At 44.0% G+C, this 25,369-nt stretch overlaps 1 long non-coding RNA gene across 1 annotated transcript in view; it reads left to right on the top strand.

Moving 5' to 3' along the window:
* LOC110973641 (uncharacterized) overlaps positions 1-25,369 on the top strand; it is a 58,381-nt gene that overhangs the window by 24,835 nt on the left and 8,177 nt on the right. The window lies entirely within an intron of this gene.

Here is a 25,369-nt window from a genome sequence, read left to right as displayed (position 1 = left end):
TGGATACTTGGGGATTCCATCATAAGTCGAGCAGAGACCACACTCAGGACTAGGCACGATGTCTGCTGGAATGGCCTGGGTGGAGCGAAATATAGTGACTTAACAAAATTAATGGCGGAACTCGCAGCAAGATGGCCTCATCCGGCCATGCTAATCGTCCATTAAGGCACTAACGAGTTGGTTGAGACCATTTTTTTCTGTTTCCGACAAAGACTGGCACTTTTCATGCGAGAGTGTCTTGACACTTACCCAGTGGTGCAGTTGGTTTGGTCGGATATTTTACCGTGCGCCTGTTACTTTGGGTCTACTAATCCATCATAAATGGAAAAGAAGAGCCACGCAATCAATAGGTGGGCATGTTCGCTCGGTAGTCGACTGGGAGTGTCAGTGCTGCACCACCCTCAGTTCCGATGGTCAGAGTTGGCATTGTATCTTTTCGATGGCGTCCACTTATCTGACATGGGCAATGAATATTTTAGAGCCAACTTAAAGACTTCATCATTACTGCCTTTGAAAAATAGAATCGTTTCCCAGGATGTGGGCCTAATGGGTGGCATTGTTCACGTGTTTGCTTAGGTAGTATAAGAAAGGGTGGCTCGGGTGTCCGGGCGGTCATCCCAGTGGGGAGCGTGTTGCGTATCTGGCAGGAACTTCCTGGGAGCGACACGCAGTTTCCGAAGTAAACAAATAAACAATTTAGGCAACTTATCTCGCAGTGATTATAACGTAAACTTAGTTGTTAGTAATGTTTCATTTTGTTTTTCTTAAACACTACGCCAAGCACCCTCTTGTTCTGGTGGGGCTTACTCCAACCGCCTGTTCAAGCGGTGGAAAAACGGCGTGCTTTATGTAAGATTTTCTTAATTTGTAAAGGATAAATAGAATCACATGACTATTAATTATAGGACAAGCACCTACAGGTTCCGGTGGGGTTTGTCTGCATGGCAAGTGTGCCAAGGAATTCCAACTTGTTATGCCAAGTGTGGCAAGTCTTTTTGCTAACAACCTTGCCTTTTTCTGCCAAGTGTGGCAAGCCTTTGGCAAGTTTGTTCCTGTTTTTCTGCCAAGTGTGGCAAGCATCTCTTTGGCAAGTGTGCCTGAGTTTCTGCCAAGTGTGGCAAGTATGGCAAGTGTGCCAGGAAATCTTACAGAATTTCTGCCAAGTGTGGCAATAGAAAATGGCTTTGAAATCGGCAAAAACAAATAAACCTGCCGCTCGAAATCTTTGCCAAAAACCAAAACGTAGTTATTCAAAGCAAAAATCATTTACATTTATTGCATGTACAGTGTGTATTATCAATTACATATCAACAAGTTTTGAATTTGTTTAGACAATTTTGAAAATTTGACCACCATGGCACACATTTTGCCCCCTATTTAGAATAAAGACCCATGTACATGTTAAAGTACTGAATAAAGCGGGTATTTTTGTCCCGGACTTTTCTTTTTTAATAGATGTATACCAACATGTACATGGCCATTGCGTACGTTTTTGGTGAGTAAAATATAATATACGCCCATAAAAGTGTAAATGTTAGTCCATACTTCAGGCAAATGCAAAAATGAAGCGAATACAACGTCATGAAAATTTGCAGCAATATTTTGCCAGAGATGAAGTGAGTTAGACTTCTGCAAATTCTGACCTCTGAATTTTGCGTACGTGTTTGCTTTCTTGCCAAATATGAACTGAACCATTTATAACGAGCACCTTCAAATCGCGGTGGCGAAAAGACGTACACAGTGCATCACACTGGTTTGTGCTCGGCTGGACCGTTGGCAGAGAAGGCACGAGGGGAATGCGGCAACCAGTCAATGTACAGTTCCTGCCAAAAAGGGTTCCACTACATGTACATGGTATACGACTGCAGCTCTACAGTTGCAAGTCAAGAAAACACTGCCGTGACAAATTTTTCTGCAGGTTGATTCACAAAATGTGATTTCATGTCTATGTTTGTGTTTTCTGTGTTCCTGTACAATGTATGTACTGCTCGTATTCAAAACAAACGTGTTTCCACAAAATTTCAAGCCGCAGAACAAGGCTAATCGCCCGCCCCTCCAGATGCGTCACGCACTCTTACAATGCGATACACAGACATCATTTTCCAGTTTCCTGTAGTCATGACAAACGTAAAGCACGATTCAAAAATCAATGATTTTTAAATTGATTCTACAAATGTCAAAACAAAAATTCCCTTCCCCATTCCAATAAAAATACGCCCAAATAAGTTTGCTTGACTACCCCCAAATCGAAAAGTCGAAAAGGTTTTGATCTAGAATTTTTCCCACCATTTTACTTCCTTTGATCTTAAGAACAAATTAGCAGAGTTTCAAAGCAAAATGTTGTTTAATTTCATAATAACTGTAAACAAACAACTAAGAAAAGCTTAGCCTCTGTGTTTCTCTATTTTCAAGAAGTGACAAATGTCACATCGTTTAATCCTTGCACGAGTCTACATGTAGGTGCACACATGCGTGCGAACGATGCTGTACATGAACATCTGCACACATGTTGAAATACAGGATAGTTCTCTCTGTGTGTGATTAGATGTTGTGCCGAGTAAAATATATATTTTCAGGCATTGCGCGGATCACCTTTGTAGCATACACAGAGCCTGCTTTTTTGTGACAGTCTGAGAATTCACCATGTTTATGTCTCCGATGCTTTGAATTGCAGATGCAGCACCCACTTTACACATTCCGAGGATAACCAGTAGATATATGTGAACATGTACATGTACACCGAGCATCTGTCTGTGCACCAAGCATAGAATGTTTGGGTTGACCGTGATCGCTGTGGTTGGCATGCATAATTCAAGAGCATCAGCATAACTATTGGGTTCCTCCCGAGGCTCCCTTGTTAAATGTTCTTTGCATGAGTGAACTTCAACGTAGTCACCGCAGTTCCTAGCAACAGGGTTTAACTGCGGTGACCGTGTGCGGTTAAACCATGGCGACCTTTTGAACAAGACCCCTTAAACAACCACTAACCAGTATACTGTGCACGCAGCCCCTATTCAAACACTTGGGCAACAGATGCATTTTCAGTGAACTGGAGAAACATGTTTGGCTAATAGCCAAACATGTTTCTCCATAGCCAATGGCTATGTGTTCCACTGATCTCTCTCCTTCCAAAGGTTGTGAGAAAGAAACTGTACATGAAGAGTCGGAACATTGCAAAATCATTCTCATTGCTTTGTTCTGGCCTCGCCAACCTTGGTTCTAGAGACTCTGGCTCAACCACCAGATCCAGAGGCACTCCACCTAATGTGCTAGCTATTGTCAAGCGATCTTTATGAACAGGAGGACTTTCAGCAGACGCAGCGTCAACTGCTGCCTGCTGCCCACAGCAACTGTAGGACAGATACGCAATTTCTGCATGTACATGTAGAAGGTTCACTCACGGCCTGTCTGTATCCACAATTAGAGGCTATTGATCAGCAACAGCGGCAATTCATGCTGGATACTCTGACAGGTCAACAGGCTTGAATAACAGTCTTTTAAAACATCTACAACGGGGAATGTTTAGAAGTAGCCCACCTTTGCGCTGCTTAGTTCCCTCTTTTAAAGCCTTGACCAAATGTCTATTTGAACCTCCAATTTGGCCAATGTCTCTCTGAGTACATTTAAACTTGAAAATGAAAATAGTTTTTCTGGTAGTAGTGGCTACTGCTAAGAGATGCAGTGAACTCCAAGCCCTTGTTGTAGAACAGGGTAATGTTTGTTGGGAACCAAACGGTGTGCTGTTACTTCCTCATAAAATGTTCCTGGCAAAGAATCAGTCACCTTCATTCCAACCAACAGAGATCTTATAACATAGATAAAGAAGCATTTCTTCAGTCAGCGATGATAAGCTCTGGTGCCCAGTCCAGGCTCTCAATTTGTACATTAATCAAGCTAACAGTACAGTATAAAGTCCCTACGGGGTGAGACTACTCAGTTGTTTATCACTACAACCCAACCTCACTCTGGAGCATCAAGGGACACAGTCTCTCGATGGATAGTAAGGACAATCAACATGTCTTTGCCAAACTGGCCTGCACGGTCGGAGAAATATGGGAAAATAAGGTTTAACAGATGCAAGTATCGTCCCCATGTGGACTTTGATTCGGAGGATTACAAGCAGTGTTCTGGCTCGGGCATTTTAGCGTAGTGCCAGTAGTTGTGATTGCACCCTCTTGTGTTGGCGACCCCTGACCTCATTCTCGCTTTTCGTTTTAATTTCCTTGTTTTGCCTGTGTGTATTAAACCCCCTCTATAGCCGACAAGGCAGTTTCACAGTTGCGGTTCTTGTGTGTCCAGGGAACCTCTTTCCTTTACTGGTGTGGTGGCAGTGTTCGGAAACGACCATTCGCTGTCAACAACCTGGAAAGGTGCTCCGACTTTCGTGTCAGTGACACATGATATGCCATTCCCGTATACTGTGATTAACTGTGTGTATGTTTTTCATACAATTGAAGTAATTGTCTTGTCCATTCCAACCATTTTGCACTGCATCTACCCACTGTGCACCGAAGCAGTGGTGCTTGAGTAAAGTGAAAACTATAAATACCTTCGAAAATAGGCAACGGAACTTGAAATACACCCTCTCACTCGACCCAAACTGTGCTCCATTTTTAGTCAGGGCTGCCAGTGGGGAAAGAAAACCAAAACTGCTCCCCTACGGGGCTTTGCCAATGACACAGATGCAGTCCCAGTTGATAAACGGGATACCGCTCAGCAAAATGCTCATGTTGAACAGATAGCAAACTACTGCCCGCTTATTTCCCTCAACACAATAATCAAAAACTGTACTTGTGTCCAGTCCATTCCTAACCTGACTGCAGAGCCACAAACACTTTTGTCAAGTCTACCCTGTGTTCCTGCCCACCCAACAGGAAGATGCAACACGCAAGCATGACTCCTACCATTGCAGTCCAGCAAAGCATCTGCTCCATTCATCCCCCCACTCCGACAAAGTCTCCCTCAACCCTGACAATACTCAACCTGCAGAAGCTAGAGCTGCCTTCCATTCCCTCGACCTTGAGTCTGATGATGTTTTCAACCCAGACTTCAGTGGCTACAACGGTTATGCTGGACGGTTTGAAGCCATTGTCAACATGGGCCCTGTTCAGCCCCCTCAACGTAAGGGCTGATCGTCGGCAGATCGTTCAATGAAGCGGGGTTTCTACCCGCCTTACTTGTAATATCACAAATTGCCTGGGCTTCATTATCAACCGTGGAAAGTCAAATCTCACCCTAACGCAATACCCGACGTATCAAGGGGCATCTATTGACCTCCAACGAGGCATAATCTCACTGACAACTGAACGCATCGACAATCTTCTCAAGTCTTTTCTTCCGAGCAGTCTGCTTCAGCTCCCACCTGGCTCCATCTTCTCGGCTTGATGGCCAGCAAGGTGGACCTCATCCCCCTCTGCAGGCTGGCTGTACATGCACCCACTACAACTTCATCTCTTAGTGCTCTACAAGCCAAAATGGGACTCAATCAATCTCCAGGTCCCCACATCGGACTTCATCTGCCCCAATCTCCAGTGGTGGTTAGTGAAAAAACACCTCTCTCTCGGGGTTCCCTTCCCCAAGGTGAACCCGAAAATTACTACAACCTCGGAACCTTCTCATCTGGGCTGGGTAAGCCTCCCTACTGCTGCTTCAAGCATCGGGAACATGAAACCTCCATCTCCAAGGGAGTCACATCAATATACTGGAACTTCAGGCATGTTCAATGCACTGAAAGCTTTCCACCCAAGCATCATAGCCAAATGAGTCCTCATCTGCTCAGACAACTCCACGGTGGTGTCATACATCACTTGCCAGGGAGGCACAAATTCTCCTCGTCTATGCCTCCTGATGAGACAGAAATTCCTTTGGGCCCTGGATTATGGCATCGACCTTAAGGTGACTCACATTCCTGGTGTCGACAACTCCATAGCAGATGCTCACTCTCAGAGAAAGGTACGTCCCACAGAGTGGACTCTGCAGACCAGTGTAGTCGATGAGATCTTTACTGAAGTAGAGAAACCGAACATCGATCTTTTCACCTCGGCGGAGAATGCCCAACTTCCAGTGTTCTGCACCAGATTTTACCAACGAACGCTCTTCAAATCAACTGGGAAGGGATGTTGGCCTACGCTTTCTCTTCAATATCCCTAATACTGGTGGTTCTCTCCAAGATCGAGCGGGAATGCTGCCGTGTCTTTCTCATCGGCCCCTTCTGGCCACGCAAGCCATGGTGCCCGCGTCTGACCAGACTTCTCGTCCGGGGTACTGGTGATCCTTCCCGACAGAACGGATCTGCTCAGCAATCGAAGTCTGGCGTGATGAAGCTGCCGAAATGGCCTCGAAGAGTCAATGCCAGTCTACACGCAGCATCTTTGACTCCAGATTACAACATTTTACTTTGTGGTGTTCAGAGCGAGGTCTTTCTCCGAGCAAAGTTTCTGTGACTTCTATAGCTTACTTCTTCATGCACCTGTTCAAATCAGATCTCCAGGTTTCAACTATCCGTAACTACCAGTCAGCCATTGTGGCTATACATGATGGCTTCCTAGATGGTTCGACCGTGTCTGATAACACTGCTCTCAAACATCTACTTCGGGGAATGTTTCTTGAGCATCCCCAAACTAAGAAGCTAATTCCTTCATGGGACTTGTCGGCTGTTCTCCAACTGCTTGCTGGTCCCCCCTTTGAGCCTCTCAGCGACGCATCGTTGATCAACTTATCAGTAAAACTGGCATTCCTACGAGCAGTTACTACCTCACGACGTGGCAGTGAACTGAAGGTGTAATCCATCACAGATGGCCACATTCGATTGGAACCCCATGGTGTTCGTCTCATCCCAACGCTTGGGTTTCTCACCAAGAACCAGTCAGTTTCCTTCCATCCTCCTGACATTTTTGCACCAGACATTACCAAACACACTGGACTCCCGATGACAAACCATGGTGCCCAGTGCAAATTCTTAAATGGTACTCAGCCAAACCAGAAAACTCAGAGGTACAACTTCGCAGCTTTTCATCACTACAATAAAACCTCACCGAGCTGCGACCAGAGACACTAAAGCCAGATGGACAGTTTCGGCTATCAAAGTTTGCCAACCCAGATCGGCGGAACTCTGTGGACAATAAAACACTACGCCTCATCAGGGCTCATGATGTCCGAGCAGTTTCCACATCATGGACCTACTTCAGGGGCGTACCGTTGGAGGAAATATGCAAGGCAGCATGCTGGAAGACCCTATGTACTTTCACCACATGCAACCTCACCGATGTTCTACAAAAGGACTCCGCACATGGCAGAGTGGCCACATCCATGCCGAAGGGTTCCTAATCAAAGCGGCCCATGACTTGAACTACTTAACAACTCCATTATTTGCCGAGTCCGCTATAAAGTTTGGACAGTTTCATACTCCTTTGGCACTCTTACTATGCAGTGTGCTCTGAACACTCCCCCCTTCAAGGGCTCGATGCTACTCTGCATATTTACCGACTGTTTGGAGTAGGTTGAAAGCAGAAGATTCTCCCCCCCCACAGAAATGTGGGTGAGGTCTGCTATTGAATACCTACCCCAACAGTCGGCTCCCTCCCATCCTTCCTCACTTTTGGCTTGGATGGTTTAAATACCGGAAAAGGACGAACATGGCAGCTATTCCACTATGCATCGTGGGACTAGAGGGCACACTATGGTTGATGAAAAGTTTCAGCAAATTGAATCAGATGCAAAGGAATTTGCATATTTAGTGACCGTTTGGAGTAGGTATTCAATAGCAAACCTCACCCACATTTTTTGTGGGCTTATACATGTACCTGTAGCTAGTTCTGTGAAAATAATAACTTTTAACATGTGTTACAAAAGTGTTTGAACAATACCACCACATGTTAAATAATGTCCAGTCCCCCGCTTGTCAACCCGCATGGGAGCTCACCCCCACGCTAAAATACAAATCTGGTGAGAACACTGGCAAGTGATTTTAGTTTTGATTGAAAAAAGACCAATTTCTCTTAGATGCATTTCATGAACTACATTCTGTAATGCAGGTATATGTAGAGTTTAATCATTAATACATTTTACTTTGGCATTAATATTCACTTTGAGAACATAAATTTGACCTGTCGCCACAAAATCAAAGGTCAGAAATTTCAAAAACTAGTAAAAAAGTAAATTTGTTCTGTCAAGATACATGTGTACTCCCTTAGAATTGATAAAACACATAATTTACTGTTAGCTTCAAAGGCTCACAGAGTAAGTTTATAACTGGAGATACCTCTCTTTCGACAAGTAGTCTTTAGTAATTCCATTACCGTAATAATACATCTCTCATCTGAGAAATCAAGAAAGAGCAGCAAGCATTTGAGTTCGCTGTACCGTAACAAGAGCCAGCAAGCTTAGAAGTTTTTTGCTGAGTATTGGTAACGACAAATCACTGTTGTCAGGTAAATTTGAAATGTGGTCTAAGAGCTTTGACACTTTCCATGTTTTTGAGTACTTCGGCTTTTGGCTGTGTGGAGTTAAAACCCCTTTTAGAAGGCGGATCATAATAGAATGTTGGCCCACTGGCTGACCTCTAACCAATGGCGGAGTCACTGATAAAGCTGACCTATAAAGATTTATAGTTGAATATGACTTTCCATCTGAATGCTGCTGAGCCAGGAAATTAGCAATATCTGGTTCATATGGCGCAAAAGGATTGATTTTCCTTCTACCACATCAGCTAAGCCAATCTCTCCAGGAAGACTCATACTGTTTTTCTGTCCAAGAATTGGAGAGGTGTTTGGAAGCATCTTCCAAAAGTCCCTGTGCTGCCCATTGTCACCTAAGATGGTCTAAGCGGCTAACTTGAGGTTCGAAGGATGGACTTCCCAAGGTTTGTCTAGAGCCAACTCTGGGAGCTGAATTGGATGTGACATGTAAATTGACAGTAGTTGTGGGAACCAGGCTTGGGTTGGCCGAAGGGGAGCAACCATCAGACATGAGCCTGTCTTTTCTCTGGAAATCTTGTCCAGGATTCTAGATATCAAACAAAATGGTGGAAAAATGTAAGGGGATAAGCTAGACCAAGAAAGAGTAAAGGCATCTATAGCCCATGCGTATGGATTTTTTTTTCCAAGAGACATTCAGAGTCAATTTTTTATTTTTGCACAAAGCAAAAAGGTCAACGTCAGGACAGAATGTGTGCTTGATAATTCAATCAAAGACTACCGCTTTGAGACTTACATGTACATGAAGTTCTTTTCTTTCCTTTGGAAACACCACTTGAATACATGTATCTTGGTTGCCGCCTGGTTTAAAGAAACAATAGTTCCACCCATTTTTGACAAGTACGATACCACCGTGCTGGTATCAGATTTGATGAGGATATGTGCATTACTAATGTTTGAGCACAATGTAAGAATTGCATGATACACAGCTGAAAGCTCCTGAACATTACCCTGTTCGTAGGAGTCGTCTGTCTCACAGACTGCCCCCATCTCTGATTACTGGCATCTGTAGAGATAACGATATCAATAGGTGGAGTTTTTATACTACACTTTACTCCCTCAAAAAGAACCATTAGCCACCACTGAATTTCATCAAAAAAATGTGTGATATCAATAAGGGCATCAAAATCACCCGATTTTGCTTGAAGTGCTTTAGCTGTAGCCACTTCCATTTGTCGGTAATGAAGTTTACTTTGAGGGAAAGCTTCAAACGTAGAAACAATCAAACCAATGCATCTAGCCAGTTGGCAAATGGTTACTGATTTCTGACAATATAACTGTCGCCATTCGAACTTAATCTTTTCCACCTTAGAATTGGGGGTTTGCAGTGTCATGGAAGATGAATCGATCATAAACCCCAATTACGTCAATCGTGTCTTTGGGATCAAAGATGATTTTTTGAAATTGATTTCAAACCCAAGAGTTTGCAATAGCCTTATCATGAAAGCAGTGTTATGATAGCTTTCTTCTTTTGAAGAAGAGAAGATGAGTATGTTATCTAAGTAAATGACCAAACGTATACTTTGACCCCTAGCCAAGGCCACTACTGGCTTCATAACGTTTGAGAAAATTCTTGGAGCCGAAGATAAGCCAAACGGTAAACATGTAAAGCAGAAAAGCTTTCCTGCCCATGAGAAGCAAAGGTAAGGTTGATCTTTCTGAGACATCGGGATAGAGAAGTACATGTATGCATCTTTCAAGTCTATTGATGTAAGATAGTCGTTATGTTGTATTTGTATTTTTCACAAATCTTATGTTCTCCATTTTAAAGTGTTTGTACACTTCAAATTTATGGAGATCTTTCAAGTTAATAACTGGTCTCAATTCGCCCGAGTTTTTCGTTATCAGGAATATGTTGGAGAGAAAGCGGCATGTTGCCGGAGGGATTTCTCTGATTGCTTCTTTGAGCCAAAGCTCACTGATCTCCTTGTGAATCATGAGAGATTCTTGTTCAGAGAAATTTTTCTGAGCAGGTTCAGAGAACTGAACAGGACAATCACAAAATCTATGTGACACCCTGAGACAGAATCCATTGATCAGAAGTGATTTGAGACCAACTGTCTTTATGCCCTTTAAGTCTCCTTGCCCATGCCGGCGGAGATTGAAGCGGAACTGATTCTACATACCTGTTTTTTTCCGGTGCAGGCCTAGTTACAGTAGATGGTTTGATGGACTTGTGGTGTCACATGGGTCATCCACAACCTACATGTAGTTGGGACATCTGAGAGCCCCGAGAAGATGCACGCCAGTAGTGCTTGTCTCTGTCGGAGGTTCAGCCATAGTATGCGGATTGCCGATATGCCGATTTGTCTTTGGTGTTTATTATAAGGTGTGTAACGGTGATATGGAAGACGAGATTTCTTCTCCTCCGAGATCATTTTCTACCTGCCTTGTAGGCTTCTACTACCTGTTTCATGGTATTATTCAAGTCTTTCCCGAACAACATATCAGAGACGGGAGTATTGTAGGAGCATAGACCCCGATACATTGGATTGAGGACCGTTTTTTAGTTCCTCTCTCAGATTCATGCTTAGTTCGTAAGAGGCATTCCCTGCAAGGGTTATGCCATCTAAGGCAAGTTCTTTGACCTTGTCGACATTCAAATGTTGGCCCGACGTACATGTAGCTGCGGTAAGCAGTTCGGTAGGTATGTTGCAGTAAGGGAGCAACCCTTTGACAACATGTTTCTGAATTTGCTGAAAGATCACATCTTTGGATCTTGCCGAAGCAGGAATTAATTGTTTCCCACAGTTCACTGTCAATTCTGGGTGCCGTAATGGCCTCTGCATTTGACGGGGTGGGATATTGCTCAGGAATTTTTTTCACTTGTCTCTTTTTTGGGTAAAGTTACGGCTTTAACCACCCTTTTGGCTAGATTGCCGAAAATCTCAGGGCCTTTGGCTTCACTGTCTGTGTAAATGTCTTTGTTCGGAAGAACATCAAAATCAGCACATGCTGCAGCTTCAGTGCCTGCCAGAACACTGGTCAGGTCAAACTCCTACCGAGCTGGGTCAAAAGCAGGAGCCGCAGTTCTTCCTGGAAGTCGTCGTCATATTGGGATGAAAATTCAAGATGAGGTGAGCCCTTAACAGGGTTGTCCTGGCCAGCATGCTTTGCACGTCCGGCAGGAAGGGCTGCATTTTCCACCAGAGATGTCAACATGTCCTGCATGGCATTTACAGAAGCTGATAACTTCTGTATACCCTCAGTATCAGCCTGCAGCTGAGCATCAAAATCTCTGTGAGAACTAGGTTTTAATACTTTGGCCAACCTGGTGTTGTCTTCTTCAGGATCCGTCACCATGGCTGCAGTGTAGGAGCTCTTTTCGCAATGCCTGTCACACGAAGAAAAGATACTGACTCCTTCCAGCATGGGTTTATATACCCATCTTGGGCCACCTTATTTGAATTACCATTGATCCTTTGAACCTGTTGTGTGAATCGCATGCCTGACACGTGGAAAGGAATGCAAACCCTCTGAAGACTTGCACGAAGTGTTATGTAATAGAATTTTAATAACAGGGTTCCTCCAAGAGAGACAGGTAAAGGGGAGCTGGACAGGTAAAGTCTGGCAGCCAACTCACATGAGACTCACTACCCCTATGGTCACAACACAGTGGGCCAAGAGACATCATATCTGACAGAGAAGACAGGCTGCATGGTGGAACTGAATGCCCACAGTATCGTTTAATGGAACTGAATGCCCAAAGTATCATTGAATTGTACCCTACAATATATTTCTTGAGTAAGTCAAACCCAACTTTTTGAACAAATCACCGGGAGAACAAAAGTTTGAGAATAGTATCATCTGTCCGTAAAGAAGGATCCGTGACTATGTAAATTAATGTATACAACTTCGTAAGTACTAAAGGAAAGTTGTATATTTGGGTATATATTTTGTTGCACTGTGTACCAGACTCCCGAGGATCATGTTTCTTGAGAAGGGAAACCCGGGGAATGTGGCACTCCACTCCTAGCCTTACCCCTACAGAGGCTCGTCTTTGTCCCCTCCAAAGAGGCATGATTCAAGTCCTGGGTCTGCCCACCTAGTCAACAGTCAAAGAGGACTCCAAGTCACGCCCATCCTTCAAAGGTTATGCACCCGGCTGGAATCTTCGGCACCAATTTTTCTAGACTGCTTCTGTACTGCAATTGTGTTGAAACGTACATGTACAGAGTCTTCTCCAGTGCATGATGCTGGTGACCATACCCTGCTAGAACTAAAAAGGCCTACTTTAAATTACCCCGGGATATCTTCACCAACTTCCTGTCCTTCCCGGGGTTACTTACTGCCACTAAAGTCAAACTTGCTTCCGATTTAGCTAAGTTTTTTGGCAAGAACACCTTTCTTGATATAGATAAGTTGGCTACTCCCTCGAATTTATAAGTGCCCCAGTCCCACCCAATTCTTCATCCAACTCCAGTCCCCTCCTACAAAAACAAATGGCAAGCATTGGAGTCAGAAGTAAATTCTCTTATTCAGAAGTGGGCCATCCTTCCTTTCCTTCCTAACTAAAGCAACATAGGTATCACTTCAATATTATTCCGCACACCAAAGAAGGAATCTGGCAAGTGGCAACTTATTATCAGCCAGAGACAGGTTCTTTCCTTCCAGATAGTTCCATATGGAGACTCTCCAAACAGTTACCCCTGTCTCCGCAGATTCCAGCCCGGGCATCGTCAGTGGATCTAAAAGACGCCTACCTTCACATCCCAATCCACCCACTAGACCGCAAGTTCCTTTGACCCATCCACATTAGATGAACCATCTAATTTTCAGCCCTGCCATTCTGTCTATTGACATCTCCAAGGGTCTTCACCCGAGTGGCGATAATCGGCGGAAAACCCTCAGAGATGTCAAGAGACCAAATGGCAGGGCTGAAAATTAGTAGGGTCTGTCCATGCCGGTTCCATGTCCTGATATTTTAATACCTTGATGACTGGCTCATTGTAGGCAGATCTCTAGATGAATCTGCAGCTTCCACTCGTCCTACTTACTTACCTGGTACCTTTTTGCCATCTTCATTAGGCCCCTCCAGCTCCATCTGGACCCGACTAACCTTTCAGTTCCCATAACTGATTTCATCCACCCAGACCTTCACAGGTGGCTGATACAAAACCATCTCAATTGCGGCCTTTCCTTCACAAAGATTGGCCTTCAGACTACTGATGTGCCCTAACTTAGATGGGGTGCTTGCCCCTCCCCCCTTCGAGTTCTCATGGACATGGGGGCCCCAGCTCTTGGGAAGTTACATCAACATTCTGGAACTCCAGGCAGTCAACGTGCTACATCACTCCTGCACAACCATCAAAGGCAAACATGTCCTGATTAGGTCAGAAAACTCAACAGTGGTTGCTCACATAAATCACGAATTAGGAACACATTCACCACGGAAAGGCCTTCTGACAAGACAAATGTTATGATGGGCGCCGGATTTCGGGATTGATCTAAAGGCAACCCTATCCCCGGAACTAGCAACTTCACTACTGTTCTACCATAACAGCTATTCACAACAGTTCCCTGGATGGCTCGACTCTATCCTATCGGACAACAATGCCCTCAAACACCTCGTTCATAGTATGTTCATCAAATATACCCCGTGAAGACAGCTCATTCCATCCTGGGACCTGTCCCGTGTCCTTCAGCTCCTTGCAGGTCATCTCTTCAAGCCCCTCAGCAAGGCATCATTATTACACACCTTGGTGAAGCTGGTTTTTGTCCTCCCAATAACCACTTCATGCCAAGGCAGCAAACTGCTGTTGCTATCCATCACAGAAGGCCAAATCAAATGGGAGTCCCATGGCATCTGCTTTGTCCCAGCCCGATGCTTCCTGACCAATAACCCATTGGCATCGTTCCACCTGCCAGACGTCTTCTTTCCTTACATCACAAAACACTCTGGTTCTCTGGGTGACAAACCATGTTGTCCTGTCCACTCTCAGATGGTATTTGGTCAGGTCCAAGAAGCTGAGAGCTACAGTATCTCAGCCCTTTATTACCTCAATAGGACCCCATCAGCCAACAAGCAGAGACACTACAGCTAAATGGGCTACTTGAGTGATGTCTTGCAATGGGATTGCTCCCATGGCAGAACAATCCCATCCTCTGTGTTGACTATTGAGACCACAAGGACCCTCACAGGTGGACCATCTCTAGATTTACCTGATGGGTCACCCTTCCATGGGTTCTCAAACACTCCCCCTTTTTTCCTCTTTATGACATACCAGATGCCAATCATATTTTTTCTTTCAGTCAGCGCATCTTTGCCAACCCCTGTCCAGGGTCCAGTACTACTCTAATAAAGTAACAACTGTTAGGATAGGATGAGGGCCTTGGACTCCTCCCCCACAGTAATGTGGGAGAGTCTGCTAGGGAAGACCTACCAAAATAGTCGTTGACGACCCATTCTCCCCACTCTGGCTCTGACTGACCTTGCACCGGAACTGTGAAATGGAAAACGTACTATACACGTACATGGTAAATCAGGATTTTTAACTAATAAGTGTCATTGCCCCCTTAAGTGTAATTTGATATTGTTTGGTAGAATTTCTTTTTTAGGAAGTGTGTTTATTATTTAGGTCTTAAGTTCAGGTTTGTCCAACTTATTACAAGCTTATGGTTAGGATACTGTTTTAAGCTATTCTGTGTTGTACCATTGCCCATTCCAAGCTGCCTGTCCCTTCACAGCATTCATGGTTGATAAACAGTCCTAATTCCAACTGCATGTTTGCTGGCTCATTTGAGCTTGCTCAGTATGCTTTTCAGTATTAAGATTCTGCATGCATACATACGTGTACATGTACATGTTTATGTACATGTATATGGGTAAATAGCACCCAGACATTTTTGGCTTTCAACATGTACATGTATCTTTTTAGGTTCATTCATTCAGATTCGTCGAAGGGCTTTGGACAGAGGTTGCCCTTGAATTTGATTTTGTTCAGTAGGCAAGCATTTCTAACATTTGCGTGAATTCAAATTTGTTACTGCGGTTTTCACTTTCTGACTTGCATTTGTCATCCGAAAACTGAATTCCCAAGCGAAAATCCATCTGAACAGTGTACATGTGTATCTTCATATGGCTTTCTGTTAATGTAGCTTTGCACAAAAATGGTGCCCCACAGTCCTCACAGAAAAGCGAGCAGAGTTAGAGAGAGGCTGATTTATGCTTTCCATGCCTGCCAGTAATCCACAAAAGGACCTGAAAAACAACAACATACCTGTACATGTACATGTATGTTTTTATTTTTATTATCGGCCCCGAGCGGAAGTGCACCCCCCCAATCAGGGAAAGAAAGACAGCTGGTTACAAGTGAGTTCTTGCATGCGTTCTACATGCCGGAATAAATGTGTACTCAGCATGCTCCCTTTTGTTCCGCTCGTAGCGGATAACAGTGGCCTTCTGTATTTAGAAATTGTAAACTTTTTATTTGTAATGGTCCGAATGTGAGCAGAAATATATACAATGTACGATGTATTAAGCAACATGAAGAGTCCCTTTTCATGCAAAAGTAAAGTGCAGAAAAAAAGCCTCTTGAATCATTTCATATGAATTACTGGCATAGATATATGTACAAACAAAGATTAAGGATACAAAGGGATTATTCCCACCAAGACAATGATTATGGAACAAGAATATTGTAACAGACCCGTTTGCGGTCTAAGGACTTTCACACCAGACAAGGTAGGTTTGGACATTGACAGACAAGACCGACACCAAGAACGAGAAAAACAAAGCCCACCAGAGACACAGGATTACGGTTCTCTGATTCTTCTCTCCTTGGTTTAATTCTCTTCTTTATTGATAATTCCTGGGGTTCCACTTTAGGTTAATTTGGAGGTGGTAGTGTACACGTACAGCTCAGTATGGTCCCACAGAGTGAGACCACGCCGTATTTCCGCACCAAACTTGTGCGCCAAACTTGCGCGCCAGCTGCTTAACAACCGCTAGTAAACAAAAGGATAATCATGCGCTGAGTGCATGGCCTGGTCGCGCTCGGTACGATATCATTTAGAGCGTCTTACAGTGAAGACAGACAGTAGTAACTACTGCAATAATCCATATCACATCTACATGTAAACTGACCACTCAATGTGTGAAATAGAATAACTGTTAACTGTTAAAAGAAAAGCACGTGCAGATCAAAGATCTTGCACACATCAATGACTTTTACTTTGATTGTACCAATTAAATAGGTAAGGAAACGAAAACCTTCTTTCCCCAATTATAACCTTTAAATAAGAGGTGACAAGAACATCTTCGGAAAGTAACATGAAAAAAGGGAACAGTTTTCCCATTTATGGTTGAAAAAAGGTCCAAAAAATGGGCTTCTACAAGTCCCTTTTTGACGATTTCAGAAACACTCCTTATGTATTAATGATATATGCCGGTGATCTCAAAACATCATGGGGAGATACGACTGTAAAGTGTGCATCTTCAGACATGTGTCTTCTTGTAGAGGCATGCTCAAAATACAATGTTCAAGTTTAAGTCTATGATTTGTTGTGTTTTTGTCATAAAATAAAACATACCCCAGTCTTGTGCAGTTGGTAGATTCAGACGAGAATCTCGTAGCCTGTGACGTGGTGTTCTCGATGTTTCCATGCAATAACACATTGAATCGATCATCTCAGGACAACTCAATAGGCGTAGATTTTAAATCTACCTGGTTGTTGCGGATAACTAACATAACAAGGATATTTTGAATACTGCTAAGACAAATTTCCTGCATCTGCAGAAGCACTTTGAAATGAATTTAGAAAAGCAATGCATAAGCCTCGCTGACTGCTTGTGTTGTCTTCCCGCTGCCGGTGTACGCTGCTGTGCTCACCGCCAGGTTTGGGGGCGCTGTGACAGCCCGGCAACGTAGACAGGTTTCATGCCGTCCTCATTCTTTGCCGAGTAAATTACAGTTACTGTCATAAGAATTGAATCCACTCACTTCCACTAGAAGAATCCAATACGTATTTAGCTCTTTTTCTTCGACATATTGAAAATGTAGACCCGGAAAAGAAGTAACCTCGAGGATTGCTGTCTTTTTTTCTAGAAGCTTGACATGTACACTAGGCTTGCGTGGTACTCCTGGTTCCGAGTGGAATCATGGTTCCACAAAAAATCGGAATCGGCGGCTCCACTTTTGTGAAGAACCGCATACCAACCATTGGCGATTCCACAGTCAAAGAGTCAAATCCAAACATCGAATCCTAGCCAAAGTCACCGCTCAGGCAGGCCTACTGTGCCCGTGAGTGACAACTCCAAACATCAAATATAAGTCACCGCTCCAGCCTACGGGCCTACCAACTGCACACGTGTGTATGTACTGTACATTGTACATGTACCAACTCACGTGTGTGAAGCACTCTGCACGTTTAGCAGGGCACCGTTCCACACAAGGGAAAATGTGCGCACAAATAAACTGTAAAATACCCTTGTGTCTGTGTACCAAACCACAATGGTTACTGCACGTGCGGCAAGCAAAGCAGAGCAATACTTAACTTGGTTTCCGTCTCAGGCTTTGTCCCCGAAACTAATTTCCGATTGTGGGCCCGAAGCATTTAAACTAAATTGGATTACCATAATTTTTGGCTTTCTTAAATCTTATTTGATGTTCTATGGCACTACTAATTATTGGACTTACAACTTCAAAGTCAGGTAGTAAAAGAACAGTTGAAGCCTGAGACAGAGCCGAAGTTGTGTATTTGGAAAACTGCCAGGTTTGACAGCCAGAAGCTTGAAGACTGTTTTACATGTGGCTGTGACTTCAACATTTGCGAATGTTGCCTGATACTTGACGTGTTTGTAATTTTCATATGTATGACACCAAGCAAAATCGTTGAGTTATTAAGAAATAGCCTAGCCATTGCCTGAACTAGTATGAATGATACATTAGAGTCCTCCACACCTCGATGTTCATGTCATATGATGATTAGTTGGAGCCTACGTCCTTGGTTGGAGGAAGGAACTTACTGTCCCCAAATCAATGTACACTGTATTGCCGATATTGCGGGTGACTTGTACCGGCAGCCTGTGGTTATGTGCGCAACAGCTGAGATCCCAAGCACCATATGCAACACACATGGATTTGTCACCGAAATGGATTAGTCACCGGTCATATGGCAGGTACTGTAATAGTTCGTACATGTAGGTCCTCACAAGATGACACTTGATTTAGGCGATTTAGTTACATGTAGATCTGGGTTGTACTTTATTCAGTGGCCATTAACTTACAAGTTTTCTTCTGAACTCATCGATAGAGGGTGCTAGACCAGTTATCGTTACACCTTTCCTTTCGTAAGAATAAAACATGACCAAAACTTTTTTGACCTTTAATACAGTTCAGAGTTCCTGTAAGCATCGGAGCTAAATCTAAATCTAGTAAGGCCAAATCTAGATGTATAAACAACTGTCATGGTTAACACTATCATCTGTACGGGACAGCCAGAATTTTGGCGATTGTACAGTAGCCAGCAGAAGCAGAAACACTAAAATTTAAAGCAAACAATAAACCACTATCATGATTAACTGACATTTTTCCAAATGTGTCTTTCCAGAGTTATTGTCTTGTTCCTAATTTCTGACATATTGTTCCATGTATTTTGGGGTTGTCTGGATTCTGTTGCTTCTTCTCAAGATGGTTGGTTGTGTGTCAGGTGGTGCACTCGATGTGTCAGGTGGTGGACTTGGTGCTAGGCTGTTGTCAGGTTGCTGCAATGCTGTCTGGTTGGTTTGTGGGGAGGTCTCCAGCTGCAGATCTTGCAGGTCTTGCGCAGGAATTGTGATGGTTCCTGCAGTCTTTCTCAGATGTTGCTTGTTGCGTCGATACTCGCGACCATTCTCGGCAATGATCTGATAGGAACTAATCCCAACTTGTCTCTGGACCTGCACTTTCACCCACACCCTGCTGCCACGTTTGGGTTTGAAGCATACAATGTCTCCTTCAGACAAAGGAGCAAGTGGGGTGACATTTCTATTTTAGTAGTAGGCCTGCTTGGCCTGTTTCTTTGTTTTCCTAGCAGTGATATCCTGTATGATTTTTGGTTTGACCAGTTTGGTGGCTACAGGAATGTCAGTCTTGGTACGACGGCCAAGAAAGCGCTGTGCGGGTGAACTGTCAAGTCCTTCGGTTGGTGTGTTGTGCCAGTTGAGTAGGTTTAAGTAGAAGTCACCGCGAGTGTGGTGAGTTGTGTCGATTAAGCCCTTCTCAATCTTGACAGCGCTTTCAATTTTCCCATTGCTTCGTGAGTATTCAGGGGAACTAGTGATGTGGTCAAATTCACATTGCGTGGTGAAGTTCTTGAACTGTTGGGAGTTGAAGGGCGGTCCATTGTCAGTTTGTAGGGTGTTGGGTATTCCATGGCTTGCGAGGTGGCTTTTCAGTTTCTTGATGACGGTGGTGCTATCTTTGCTGCCGGAGAGTGGGTCGATCTCAAAATAGTCCGAGTAGTAGTCGACTGTGCATAGGTAGTCATTTGAGGGATTTCGTGGCTCAGGAGTGGCTTTCTGGGATGGCTGGCCTGATACGTGTTGCATGCTTCACACTTGCAAAACAGTCTTCCAGTTCACTGGTCATTCCTGGCCAATAAACACATTCACTGGCCTGCCTGAGAGTACTTTGTATGCCGGTGTGAGCAGCATGTAGGCGTTGTCGTATGTCTGCTCTCAGTTTCTTAGGGATGACATAGCGATAGCATTTGAAGACTATGCCATCCTGAGTTGTCAGTTCATCGCGGACATTGAAGTATGCATGTGTTTCAGGTGGGCGTGCATGTACATGTACTGTCTCTGGCCACCCTACTGTGATTTGCTGTATGATCAGCTGCAACACGGAATCACTGGCTGTAGCCTGTTGGATTTCTGTGAGTCGTTGTTTGGATAGGGGCAGGAAGGTTGCCATGTTGACTTTTCCATGGCAACTTCCGTCAGTGATCTGTCCATTTGTGGGAGGTATGCACGCGACATTGTGTCAGCCAAGTACATTTCTGGGCCAGGTTTGTACCTGATTTCGACGTCATACTGGTTCAAGCGAATGAGTAGGCATTGCAACCTTTTCGGTGCTGCGTTGAGTGGTTTCAGTCTGATAGCAACTAGTGGTTTGTGGTCTGTCCAGAGTACATTGTTGCGATTATAGACATAGTGGTGGTTGCATTCCATCCCGAACACGAGAGCCAGCAGCTCCTTCACAATTTGTGAGTAGCGTGTCTCAGCTGCTGTAAGTGCGCCGCTCGCGTATGTAATTGGCTGTCCATCCTGCAACAGGGCAAATCCTAACCCCTTACAAGATGTGCCTCCTTGGTCCTCGGTAGGAGTTTTCGGGTCAAAGTATCTGAGCACTGGCAATTCGGTTACACATTGTTTAACGGTTGTGAATGCATTGTCGTGCTCGTCAGTCACAGTTCCATGTTGTGTCCTTCTGGGTAAGCTTTCGCTTGGCTAACTCATGTCTGATAGGTCAGTGGGGCAGGAATTTCCCAAGATATTTGGTCATGCCAATGAAACATTGCACTCCTGCAACATCTTTGGGTTTTGGCATGTTCTTTATGGCGGCTACCTTGCTTGGACCTGCCTTGAGTCCATCTCTAGACAGTATATGCCCCATGTACAAAAATGTATGTCACCTTTGAGCTCTTGAACTCAAGCTTATCAAAGTTCAGTTTGATGTGACGTTCTCTGCATCTCTGTAGAAATTGACGGAGGTTCACGTCGTGATCACGGTTGACCTCCTCCATTGTGTCACCACGTCCAATAATCAGGATGTCATCTGCTATCTTGTAGATGCCAACCAGACCCTCTCGGTTGTGGTCCAGTTTTTGTTGGAAGATTTCAGGGGCTTGACTGATGCCAAAAGGCATTCGTTGATAGCAATATCGCCCCCACGGTGTCTGGAAGGTGGTAAGGTAGTAGGATTCTGTATCACACTGTAGGAAACCCTCCTGAAAGTCGGCCTTGGTAAAGACCTTCACACCTGACATCTGTGGCAAGATGTCATTGATAATTGGCAGGGGGTAGTGCCCTCGTTTAAGAGCACTGTTGAGCGGCTTAGGGTTGATGCAGACTCGCATCTTCCCATTTGGTTTGATAACAGTGACCAAACTCGAGGCCCAGTCCGTAGGTTCAACCACCTTGGTGATAATTTGTCGCTCCTCCAAGCGATCGAGTTCTGTTTTTAGTTTGTCTTTTAGTTCGACTGGTACTTGCCTCATTGGCATTATAGTAGGCGTTGCCATTTTGTCAAGTTCAAGATGCACAGTTGCTGGCATGAGTCCAAGTCCTTGGAAGACATCTGGATAGGCACTCTTGACGTCATGCTTTGAGTTCATTGGTGCATTCGCGATTGAAGTATGGGGCTTGCACGGCTCGTTAATCACTGCGATATTGTGACGCTGTATTCGTATCAAGTTCAACTGTTGTGCCGTGCGCAATCCAATCAGCGGTGTGCTTTGTCCCTCAGTTATCACGAAAGCCACATTGCATTTCTGCATGTTTTTAGGGTTCACTAGCGGAATAGTTGCAGTGCCAACAACAGGAACGGTTGCTTGATTATCATACAATGACAAGGTCTTCTTTGACTTAGCTATTTTAGTGCCTACGGGTAAGTACTTCTAAGGTACACATTACATGTACATGTTGCACCACTATCAGTTTGCATTATGATTCTTTGATCATTAATTAAGAATGTGACCATGATCTGCGTACTTGTTTACATTGTCTTGGGTTTTTATACTACCTATCACATCTACAGTCATGACATCAAAGTCAAAATCTGAATCACACTCTTCTGAGTCTTCGTCAAGCGCATGGACTTTTGTCCTTCCTTTTTTGTGGATTTTGGCACTTTTTTGTGCTTTTTTGATTGGCTTGCACCCGGTCTGCACTTTTGCGAGAAGTGGTTAGGTTTACCACAAGTTGAACATGTCTTACCAAGGGCAGGGCATTGTGTTTTCATTAACTCATGTTTTCGACCACAGTATCTACAATTGTTTGTGAATTCTTTCTTCATGGTTCTTTGCTTTTGATGAACCGCTATTACTCCTACGGGGTCATTAGGTTTTGTTAACTTCATGGCTTGCATATGTAATACAGTTGCCTCTGCTGCTTTACACAACATGACACGTTTATCTAGGTTAAGGCTTGCTTCTTGCAGCAGACGTTTATGCAGTGTGTTATCTGTTATTCCACACACACATGTGTTCCACACATCTCTAAGGAAATCTTCTGCGAGGCTTCCAAAATCACATGTGGATGCCAACTCCCTCAGTCAAACCAAATAGTGATCAAAACGCTCATCAACTTCTTGTACACAGTTGTTGAACTTGTATCTCTCATGGGTCCAGTCCACCAATTCAAGCCCCATTGAAAACAGTGTAAAATCAGCACCGTTCAGGGCCCAATAGCATGCACGCCAATATCCCTGAGATTTCTGAAACACAAATGAAATTCTTGTCTGGTCACTTATCTTTCAATTTCTTTTCAATTTTTTGTGGGTTAATCAATTACATTTTTAATTATTCCCACAAAACAAAATCACCCCCCAAAAAGTGATTTTTCCGAAGTCTGATTGCAGCCATTTTTCAAGTGGCAACCCTCCACTTTCTTGGGCACTTGGGACCATTTTCATCCGTAGTTTTTAGCCCTTCTGCCCTCATATGAAAGCATAAATGTGGCAACTCGAAATTTGTCAGGTTTTTCGACAATGTTAGTTAGAATTTCATAGCCGTCCCACAGCTGCCTGAACTTTTTCCAGTTGGCTTTGAGATCGCCAGTCACCTGCAGTGGAGGTGGAAGTGGTATGTGTGTGGGAGTTAGCACCGTAGTAGTCATGATAGCAACTACAGTTATGCTACGAAGACAATAATACACTCAATGGAGGACTAGGAGCCTGTCTAACAATCACATGTCACAACGATCTTTCAAGTTCAGTAACAATGTGATCAAGGCCGTTATATTTAAGCAGAAATATATCGAAAATAAATCGTGGACAGTGTCAACCTCAGATTTAAGTTAAGATAATGGTAGGCTTACGACCCTTATATTTGCAAACTACCGTCCATATGTAACCATTCCATGGCACAGTGTTCAGTCTTTCGACACAGTTCACACACATGCGAGGTGAGGCACGTGGCAGACCCTGCTGCGATGTGCAGGATCGATGCTGGAGAAGTCGCCGTAGTTTTGGGCTGATCTAGAGTCCAAATCGCAAATTTCACGCGTGAAGTGGGAGAGAAGGACGTTACCGTTCTGACACCATGTAATAATTCGTAGGTCCTCACAAGATGACACTTGATTTAGGCGATTTAGTTACATGTAGATCTGGATTGTACTTTATTCAGTGGCCATTAACTTACAAGTTTTCTTCTAAACTCATCGATAAAGGGTGCTAGACCAGCTATCGTTACAGGTACCGGAAGCACTGAGCAAACCTTTTGAGCAAGCTGTTCCGGTTGAGGGTCCCGGTTCTCAATTTCTCTTTTGATAGGCGACAGTGCCGAGCCAGTTCCATATACATGTATGAACCCGTTCAATGGTACCGCTTACACGATCGTATTGGATGTATCGGAATTTGGATGCGCCCACTGTGGATGAATGACCAGTTTATACATGGTCCATGGCTGCATTTACGATATGTTGGCACATGTTCAGTAAGTACACGTGATCCAGTCCATACATTAAGTGCCATGGCATGGTCGACGATTCCATTTGTATATGGGTAAAGTTACATGTACATGTACTTAGACAATGGTGAATCGGTTGTTGTACTGATTGGATTATTAAATGAATACACATGTAGGTTGAATAAAAAAAAGTGCTGGAGGAAGCACTGCCGAGTTGTACCATGGTTGCACATACATATTGCACATTTATTCCCACCATCACTAGTCAACGTAAAGGCAAAAATAAAATTCCAAATACCCACTGTGAATGATCTTAATCCCACTAAAGATCAAGAGCCAGTTCGTGCTGGTCACGTGTGGCACCAGCATGAGGCAGCACCAACAGATTTTTAATGTGTTAATTAAACCCTATGTTTTTCTTTATATCTTTGGGAGCCGGTTCTAACTCGGAAATGCCATTGGCTGGAGCCGGGGCCGACTCTGAGAATTCTGGAACCGTCCAAGCCTAATGTATACAGGCCCAAGATTCAGGTCTGGGTATCTGACACTGATCACGGTGTTTTCCGTGGAACAGGAATAGTCTGTTGCCACTGCGCATGAACACGAAGGCACTCTCACATGCATGCCATGTAAAATTACGTTCCTTTCCACTTTCAACGTCTCATTCTACTCCATTTCGGAACAAATCTCACAATGATTTTGACCAGCTAAGAGTAAGATTTTTAGTCTATGCACATCTAAGATATTGTTGCATTCCCTAAATATCAAGTCGATGGTAGCATGGACTTTACTAGTTTTTACGGGGTGTGACATTTGGGGTCAACAATTTATTAAAAGATGGACGGGAAACAAGGGGTTTGGATGACAGTCAAACTGTGTAGTTGGTTTATTGCTCTCACTTCTCTTCATCAAAGTTCAATTTGGGTTGAAGAAGGCGTAGCTTAACATACCGGTAAACGCAACACATAAAAGGCAAAGTTATAGAGAGGCGAAGTTGCATACAAGTATAACTGAACTGCGGTTTGGCAGGACCATTGAAAATACAAGTCAGACGGAGTAGGTACGGTACGGGTGTGTAGCATCGCACAACTAGGCTACAGTCACCAGGCAGTGGTGGGAGCTGTCCCAGGCCAGCATGGTGACTAGCAATAGCTGGACGGGGCCACTCAGACCGCAATATGATGAGCATAATAATAGAATTGCCGCACTATGTACCATTGGCTCAGTGTAGAGACGGGGAGGACCGGGGCTAGTTAGCAGGACAAGGGTAGCGAGGGACACGGGGG

This window comes from Acanthaster planci, linkage group LG07, assembly GCF_054643075.1.
Source record: "Acanthaster planci isolate LZ-2023a linkage group LG07, COTS_SCS, whole genome shotgun sequence".
In the NCBI taxonomy this organism is placed as follows: Eukaryota; Metazoa; Echinodermata; class Asteroidea; order Valvatida; family Acanthasteridae; genus Acanthaster; species Acanthaster planci.
Note: the sequence above shows the minus strand (reverse complement) of the source record. Positions and strands in the feature narration are given on the sequence as shown.